The sequence below is a fragment of the Mustela nivalis genome, assembly GCF_964662115.1.
Source record: "Mustela nivalis genome assembly, chromosome: 3".
Classification (NCBI taxonomy): Eukaryota; Metazoa; Chordata; class Mammalia; order Carnivora; family Mustelidae; genus Mustela; species Mustela nivalis.
The window spans coordinates 94,529,438-94,539,375 of NC_139022.1; the positions used below are offsets into that span (position 1 = coordinate 94,529,438).

Sequence of the window (9,938 nt, forward strand, 5' to 3'; positions counted from 1 at the left end):
AATGTTGAGTAAGACAGTGGTCAAGGATAGAATTAACTAGGAAAGACTTCCTTAAACAGACTGAATCCAAATTTGAAGGAAGTAATTAAGTAGACTGGCAGGGAAGAGATGAGAAGTCTAGGAAAGAACTGACTAGGATTTTCAGCTTAACTCTAAGACATTCATAACTCCACTTCTCGGTCAATCATAACCAATCATAATCTGCACCCAGCTTCCTTGCTGAAAAAAATAGATATCCCGGAGTTTATGACTTCTATAATTTAAAATTGCTAAATTGGAGATGGATTAAAAAAAAAGTAGCAAAACCTGATTTAGCTGGAGTTGAAATTACTATGGATTCTAAACTCTTTTTTCCCCCAAGATTTTATTTATTTATTTGACAGAGAGAGGAATATTAGTGAAACCTTCAGTTTCCTCATCAGTGAATGGATGATAATAATCCATACTCCACAGGGTAGTTGTGGGAGTTAACAAGATACCATAGATAACGCAAGAAACATGTTAAACTCAAAGTAGATGCTTTCTCTGTGATGACTGGATCTCTGTTCTAGAGGTCACATGCATGTGTATGCATATTCTGCTAGGAACGAATGTGGCAGAAGAAAATATGAATTTCAGAGCAAGCAGTGCCAAGTCACTGGTATATTTCCAGTCTAAATAGAAATGCTAAGAGCTACCTTTGACAGAGATTATGAGAAGTTATTTGCAAATTCTTTTGTGGAATAAGAGTTTGTGTGTATGATTTTACCATGAAGTCTCCCACTCGGCTCTCCCTAGACACAAAAATCTGAGACAGTGTTATTCTCTGGGCCCCTACAGGCAACTGTACCCTAACTGATTCAATGTATCAAAACATTGGCATTTGAACTCATCAATTCTCTTTTTATCTTCCCCTGACCTCAAAGGGGGACTAGATCACTGGAAAGCACTGATCCTTCTCTAGAAGTACAACATGATCACAAGATCTGAGGACTGTCCACGATAGAGTTCTCAGGGCTCTAAGCTCTGTTTTCCCTGAAGTTCTCATGAAAATCCCCTGAAACCGTAGGGTTCCCCACTTCCTCTGAAGGGTCTTGTTCATGACTTTCTGCACTGCCTGACTCTCCCTACTTTCTACCCCCATCCACTCTGTGTTCTTGTCACCAGGTCTAATAATGTCAGTCTATCAGGCACAGTAATTATTGCTAATGAAGGAGGACAGGGAAGGGTTCATGGTCATCAGCCATGTGCTAGGAAGCACATCAAGTATCCACTTATGTCCTTTAATCTGATGAGTTTAGATATTCTTAGACTTTCTAGAAATAGGCTTTATGTCTAAGAGTGACTATAAAATATACTTCTGTATTAATGGGGTTGATTGTGGTGGAGAGAACCTGTATGCCTCTTCACATCTCATCCTAGCTTGGGAAGATGCTGACTCCACCCAGAGGTGGGTTAGTGCTGACTAAAATAGTGTGCCCTCAAAATGTGGATGGAATCTCAAAGTCTTCTTTTTTTGTTTTAAGGTTTTATTTATTTTAGAGAAAGAGAGTAAGCAAGTGTGAGAGACAGAGAGAGCACGAGCAGGGGGAGAAGGAGAAGTGGACTCCCCGCTTAGCAGAGAGCCCAATGTGGGGCTCAATCCCAGGACCCTGAGATCATGACCCGAGCTGAAGGCAGAGGCTTAACCCACTGAGCCACCCAGGTGCCCCAGAATCTCAAACTCTTTAAACCTCCCTGCCACTGAATTTATCCATAGCTCATCATGGCTGTCCCCTGACATTAAAGGTAGAAAGGAAGGGAAGTAGCCTTGTGGAGGCAGATAAGGGGAAAACAATGTTAAATATGGCTTTAGTATTGCACTGTAATGCTTGCTCATAATTGGTTGATGTCCTACCTCAGAAAGAAGTCCCTCCATATCTGATTTCTAAATGCTGAATTGGTAAATCTAATCCTGCTATTTTTTGACTTTCTGTGTAAACCCCACTGACTTCAGCTTCACTGCTGCACCAGTCCATTGGAGCACAGTAATGACTGCTAGTGGAGAAGGGCTTGGGAGACAACAATCACAACAAGAAAAGAATTGCCACCAGCTGATACGTGTTTTGAGGGCTTCCACACATTCTGCACAGATCACCTCATTTATCTTTCCTGCATCCCTAGTGACTGGAAGTGAACTGCAATAATACAGTTCTACTTTTTTTTTCAATTAAAATATTTTTTCTTTTCGAATTTTTATTTAAATTCCAGGCATTTAACATACAATGCAATACTAGTTTCAGGAGTAGAATTCAGTGGTTCATCACTTACATCGCTCATCACAACAAGTGCTCTTCACAAGTGCCCTCCTTAATCCCCATCACCCATCTAGCACATTCCCCACCCAACTCCCTTCATCAACCCTCTGTTCTCTATCCTTGAGTCTCTTATAGTTTGTTTTCTTTTCTCTTTTTCCCCCCTTCCCATATGTTCATCCGTTTTCTGAGTGAAATCATGTATTTGCCTTTCTTTGACTGACTTATTTCACTTAGCATAATATCCTCTAGTTCCATCTATGTCGTTGCAAATGTCAAGATTTCATTCTTTTCAATGGCCAGATGATATTCCAGTATATAGATACATAGATATAGATGTAGACAGATAGATAGATAGATAGATAGAGATAGAGATATATCCCACCTCTTCTTTATCCATTCATCAGTCAATAGACATTTGGACTCTTTTCATAGTTTGGCTATTGCTGATAATGCTACTATAAATATTGGGATGCATGTAGCCCTTTAAATATATTTTTTTTGATCCTTTGTGTAAATACCTAGTAGTTCAATTGCTGGGTAACACAGAAGTTCTAATTTCAACTTTCTCATGAACCTCCATACTGTTTTCCACAGTGGCTGCACCAGCTTGCATTCCCACCAACAATGCAAGAAGGTTTCCCTTGGGATGCAGTCACAACACAGAGACTGTGACTTCTTAAAACTCTATCAACTTTAGGAATAGAATCCATAGGTTCTGCTTATTGTTGGTGAGTATTAAAGTCCCATCTGATGACTTAATGAAGACAGCAAGCACTAATATTTAAGCAGGAGGAAAACTGAGGTAACCCTGTTTCCACCCTGCTCTATGAACAGCCTTCAGTCACTTACTAACATAACAAAACCCACCTTGACCCTGGTGGCAAAGAACCTGATTATGCCAGGCTGGAATGGATCAGTGGCTGTAATCACATTGAAATAACTCAATTGGGCAAAGAAGGGAAAAGCCTGTAATATTTCACAAACAAATTGCAAATGTAATTAATGATGATGACCTGAGAAGTGATCGATGATTTTCAAAGAAGGACAATGAACAGAAATATGATCAATATAGTGATGTCATTGAGACAAAAAAAATACTCAAAATATTTATAGAATGCTATTATTTGATCCAAATTATTAGTCACAGAAAACTCTCAGGTTCCCCCAAGTTCTGAATACAGGCATCCCTACTGCTCCAAAGGTTAGATTTAAAGAGTGTGGTTAAAAGTATGGAAACAGTCCAAATAATTGGAGCTTACCCCTTTAATACCCAAATGGTTATTTACTATTTGAGAGTAAAAATTCTCCAAAATGTAAGATTCTGCTTTGTGTCCTCTTTCTAGAGGACACAAAGCAGAATTTTACATTTTCTGGATGAAGTTCTGCCACTGTTAGGAATACTCATGACTCCAGCACTGGTAGACACCAATGTTTGAGGGGTTACTGAGGTGTGTAGGTCATCTCCCCTTCTCTGAAATATCCCAGAATGGAGAGTTTTTAAGTTATTAGGTAAACTTCTTAAATTTCTCCTGCTTCCTCCTGTGCCATCATGCTGCACACAGTCGGCTTATTACTGTCATGACCTACCCCTGACCCATCCATTCCCCCCATGCTACCCGCCACTACTTCTTGAAAAAGTCCATGAGCTTCAGAGCACAGAAAAGGGGTAATAGATGAAGATGAGCTCTGACGATCAGATTGCTTAATATGGTTAAACACATTCCTGTTTTACTCCAAGGATGCTATTATTAAGTCAGATGTGAAACTCCCTTCTGATACATGCCACTGTCCTCTGATTAGATGTACAAATCTCTTGGTGCTTCCATTTCTCCATTTGTAAAATGAGAATAAGCATATCTGCTATGAGAATTGAGTAGAGAAACACATGTAAAGCATTGGATACTGATCCTGGCCCACTGGATGCCTTTCTAAATGAATTGTTTTCATTGACAGTGTTATTGCCCAGATTGTGTTGAATTCAAGAAGCTGTAGAAATTAGAGCAGAAGGCGCTGCTATTCCCTGCGGTCCAGTACTCCATCAACCACCACAGGAAGTGGTGAGATGAGGCATAACTGGAACACTAGTGTAATGAAAGGAACACTAGATGCAGTCAGAAATCTGGGTCCAAATGTTGACCTAGGTGTAGTTTTACTATGTGCCAGGCACTGGTCTAAGTATCTAGCATACACTAATTAGCTCAAGTTGTCACAAAAACCAGGAAGGCAGGTGCTGTCATTACTCCACCTTACTCATGGAGAAACTGATGCAAAAAAATTTAAGTGACTTGCCCCAGATCACATATTGGACAAGCCACAGATCTGAACCCAGAGAGACAACTATAAGTCTGGGCTTCACAGACTCTCGGCCCTCTTAGCTTCAGTTTTCTCAAAGGTAAAATGAGAATAAATAGCCCTACGCTGGAACTGGCAGAGGCTACAGCAAGGTCAAGTATGGTTGTCATTAAGCTGCTTGGCCAAAGATTTATTCTGTAGAGTGAAAGAGGATGGGCAAAGTTGTATCATCAAAGATGTGATAGAAGATTATTCTAGGTCCAGAGGCCAAGGACAACACATTTTAGCAAACCTCAATATGTTTGCTGTTAAAAAAAAAAAAAAAAAAAAAAAAAAAGAGGTGGGAACAAGTTATCATATTTTGAAAGAATTATTTGATTATTTAAAATCTTTTACTTTGTCAGTTAAGGATAATACCTTTCATGGTATATAAAGAAGTTCTTCTCACATGAGTTAAAAAATGACTATAGAAGCACATGTTTCAGTCAGCATGTAAAAGTGTGTGCTGTTGGGGCAGCTGAGTTTCTCAGTGGGTTAAGCCTCTGCCTTCAGCTTGGGTCATGATCTCAGCATCTTTGGATAGAGGCCTGCATCGTGCTCTCTGTTCAGCAGGGTGGGCTGCTTCTCCCTGCCTCTCTGCCTACTTGTGATCTCTCTCCCTCTCTCTCTCTGACCAAAAAAAAAAAAAAAAAAAAAAAAAAAAGTGTGTGCTGTCCTCTAAATGGTAAACTGATATATTGGGGTGAGTTTATTTTGCTTTCCAGGTCAGTGTAATTGCCTATTGATTCTTAGGAAGGGAGAGAAAAAAAGTGCCATTCAGAACCTTTGCTCTTTAATTCCTAAACAGAATTACAACTTAGATGGAAAAATGACATTGTTGAACAGCACCTCTGAGAGCAAGGGCCAAGCCTTTTCCTAATTACTTGTGCAAAATTGATGCTCAGTAAACATTTCTTGATTTAAAGGTTTTACCTTGTATAAATAATTCCTGCTTTGTTAGACAAATTCATGTTGCATTCCTGATCAAGCACCTGATAGAGGACAGGCAAAAATATAACAACAGTAAACCTTTGCATCATTCAAAATTGCAAAAGTTTGTGTTTTAAGACTAATGGGCATCAGCATACCACAGTTTCTAAAATTATATAAGAAATCTCAATATACTGTGAAGTGAATACACAGAACCCTACAGGGTTTGAAATTGCTCCTACCTCAACAATGAGGATTAACTAAAGTCATGGTTTCTTTACCTTCTTGGAATTTACAGAGGCACTGAACTTTATTTTGAACAGACAAATTTTCTTAATAAGAGAGGGAGAGAGAAAATGAGAGAGAGACTGGAAGAAAAAAGGGAGGAAGAAACAAAGAGAAAGCAATCATCTACGGATGTCATAAAGAAACTTTTATGCCCCAGGCATCAGTGGCAAATGGCCTTATATGAAGGAAAGCGTCTGACAAAACCTCTGCTAACCTCAGAACGATATGACACTTGGGATTCATGCTTCTCAAAACCTGTCTAACATCCTATGGAAAGCATACCAAAGACGTCGATCTTGAAAAAATTAGGTAATTGTTCTTTTGATTCTCTATCTCCTTCCTATTATTTTCATTTGATTCGTGTCTATTTCTACAGAATTTCCAGGAAGCACTTTACTCATAATTTTAAGGATTGTATGAAAGAAAAATGCAAACATGAACTAAACATACCCTATGGCCAAATCACTGAACAATGTAGTTACTGTAACTCCTACAAGCATAGTATTTAAAATCAGAATAGTCACAGAACTATATGTACTTCAGATCTCTAAACAGAATCTTAGCTTCATTTTGGACTACAACCTCTGATGGACCATTTCTTAAAAAGAAGATTTATGCATCTCATTAGAAATTTTCAGATATGTCTATAAAAGCTTCTTTTTTTCCTGCTAACTATGAGGCACTTATGGGTGCAGGAAATGTGTTGTTACAGCTCCGGTAGGTTTTTATCATCACATGAATTTGGCAGACCCCCAACCACCTGGTTTATTGCAAGTTTCAAATGTGGTCTCTGAACCAGTCTGTTTGGGATTCCTTGTTACTGGGCTGCAACAAGATAAGCAGAAGTTTGGCCAGGATGTAAGCCAACTGGACCAGGAAGCCGGCACTTTTTCTTAAAATGGTACAGCTTCCCTCATAAAGGAAGCTGTATGTCAGTTTACATTGTGGGGCAAGTTCTCTTGTGCCCTTAGGGACCAGTGATTGTTTATGGACTGGCTACTTTGAGTGGCAGTGCTCTAGCAGTCGATTTTTAAGTACAAGACACTCTAGTATGAAGCTTAAACTCTTGGGTTCTGGAGGCAGGTAAACCGGGATTTGAATCCTGGCCTCTCAACTCAGTATCTAAGGACCCTGCGTGAACTGCTCAAGGTTTGCAATCCAATTTCTGTACCTGTGAAACTGGGAGAGATGTGTCTCATACACATTAGGGTGAAGCTTAGACGAACTAATCAAACATGCTTAGCACAAAATCTGCCTATATGAAGAGATCAGCTTAAAATACGCTTAGAGGTGTTACTTCCACGTAACTAAGGAAATGAAAACTTTGCTGTCCTCCATACGACTGTGACTGACAACCAAAACCACCTGAAATTCTCTGACAAGTTAGGATAAAAACTTCCGTCAGCAGTGAAACACAATAGTGGTTGAGTACCTGAAAGGCTCACGTGGCATGGAAATACTCCCTGCTCCCCAAAGAAGGAAATGCATGCCTATTTCAGAGAAAGCAGGCATGGGAAATAAACAGGATAGAGGAAAGGGCTTAACATTTGATGTGGGAACATCTGGGGATAAACCCTAACTTTTAGAGGTTGCTTTAATTTGAGGCAAACAAGTTCTTAAATGAGAAAATAAGACATTTATACGCATGCAGATAGACACTGCATAGTTCTTGGTGCAGAGAAAGTGCTCAAGTTATTTTGTCTAGTTAACCATTACTAAGTGTGCAATATAGTTGACTTGGTTTTGTGCAGAAGTATATTTCTTATTCTGGAATCTGGTGATTGAAATATTTTAGTCAATATTTGCATTTATCTTCTTGTTCTCCACCACTGACTTACTAGGCTTACCAAGTCATTAACAAGAAAGGAAATCCTCCCCAAGTCCTGCCATATCTAAAATACTCTTAGAGTCACATCAAGATTCTGTAAATCATTGACAAGTCCAATTAATACCAAATCATGACACCACCATTTTGATAGCATTTAATTGCTTGGTTGGCATGATTTCAAGCAAAGATGGTAAAAATAAAATCTGAATAGGAGAGTTAGCATTAACTTGGGGTTTCCTCATCTCTGTTTATCTATCTACCAAGCTCATAAACCAGGTGCTGAGTAGACAAGAAGGGGGAGGAAGACCCTCATTCATCTCTATTCCCCAAGCCCAGTTTTATGGAAAACTATGAAACAGCAATTAATTATCAAGCTCTGCTCACTAACACGTGTGCTGAGGAGTATGCATGGGAAAAGACGCATGGAAATGAATCAATCATGTCTATTAGTGCAGACACATCTCCTCAAAGAGTGTAGTAAGATCATCTGTGCAAGCTCTGGCTGCCCAGTATGCACATACATTGTTCACACCCTGAGGCCGCGTCATGTCTGTGCTGATGGTGCTCAGCTAACCCAAACTTACTCAGTTCCTTCTCATGTTTTTTCTCTACCGTAATTACCTCCTAACGACTTCTGCCTCTAAGATAATCTCTCCTCAATTTATCCTCCCTAAGGCTGTGGGAATTAATTTTCCAAACTGCCAATCTGATCATGTCATTTCCCATTAGAATCTTTCAATGGCTGCCCATTACCCTTAGGATAAAATCCAAACTCCTTAGCCTTACCAGGTCCCTACTGATTTCCCCCAGCCTCAGCTCATATTACTTACTCCCTCACTTAGTCTAACTACAGTATTTGCAACTCCTTCCTTGTTCCAAACTCTCCTCAGTGCCTCAGCCATGTTCCTCCCCTTTCTCCACATTATTATCAGACAAATTCTTACTTCACAGTTACCACATAGCAGAGGGCATCCCTGGTGGCCTCCTCAAACTTTCCAAAGGTTTGAGCAGTCCCAGCTCTTACCTCTCAGTTAACTTGCAAATCCAGTAATGAAATGATCACTGTTCCTCTCTGAACCTCCCATTGAACTATAAGATCCCCAAAGGCAGGTAAGGTCTTCCTCTGTGACTCTCTATTTTCATTATCTATTACAGACTTGGCACATAGCAGGCTTTTAATCGATTATGAATTAACAAATACTCAAAGTGCAGAGCTGAAGTTGCCCAACAGCCTATCTGAAAAGTATCCAAGCAAACTATAAAATGTTCTCTCTGGAATTCCTCACAACCAAAGCCTAAAATATCCAATATTTATTCATCTTCAGTTCCAAGTAGCATTCACGGTGAGGGGGCAGGGTGGACAAGACACAGCACTCAGCATCAGTTCTGGGCAGCTTCCCTGCTAGGTTCTTACTCTGTAGCTTAAACTGTCTTCAGATCAACCTGGTTTCCCGGCTGTATTGTTTTATACAAGGAAGGAGACACACATCAAGTGTGGAAACAACCCATACATGGTCCATGCTACCATCGAGCTTTTTCCATTCAAGAAAAGATTGCATTACTTTTCACAGGTCATAATAATAGAAATTATGTTCTAGTTTTCTTGCGCTTAAAGTTGGATAACACTTTAGTAGTGTTAGGTTTTTTTGAATGACTTAGATAGGGACATGTAATTTAAACTGTTGGCTTAATAGTGTCAGTGTTTCAGTGGTCTCAGCTCCACCTGGAGGCTAATAGCTGGCCTATGTAGTTAATTGAAGAGCGCAGTTTGCTGTCCCCACTGAAGACATGACCACGGTCACACGGAGAGCACTTATCCAAGCTGCCTTTGATGAGTCTTCACAGCCACACACAGATCTAGGCAGATCCAAAACAAATAAACAGAAAGTGCAACTTAGCTGGAGTCTGGACACCAAAGGGGAAGAGGGGAGGGGCCAGTCCTTTGTGCTAAGGGCAGTCACGTGCTGGAACTTGCGAGCAGCACCGGGTTACGTGATGGCGGAAGTCAGCAGTTGAACACACACAAGTGCTTGATCAACTGTGAGTCATTAGGTGGTATTTGGATGTGTCCCTGAGATGCTGGATCTGTATTCTCATCTAAGAATCTGTGGCCTTAATGATCAGATATTTGGAATGCAGACGATCTGGGGACTTGTGGACATTTTCCAGATGAAGAATGAAGCAAATGGTGTGATTTATTCCCTCTTACCTTTTCAAATTATAGAGGACTCACATTTCCCTCCCAACTTGAGCAAGGCTGATTTTACATTTCCTACTCTTGTGTC

The 9,938-nt window shown here is 40.0% G+C and overlaps 1 long non-coding RNA gene across 5 annotated transcripts in view; it reads right to left on the minus strand.

Annotated features, from left to right (window-relative positions):
* The window catches only part of LOC309862263, a 203,614-nt gene extending 194,845 nt beyond the window's left edge, over positions 1–8,769 (minus strand). For all 5 annotated transcript variants that reach the window (XR_014310386.1, XR_014310387.1, XR_014310388.1 and 2 more), the window contains exon 1: positions 8,678–8,769. This is a non-coding gene — a long non-coding RNA (uncharacterized lncRNA). The remainder of the gene's footprint in view (positions 1–8,677) is intronic.
* Positions 8,770–9,938: the final 1,169 nt, after the last annotated feature.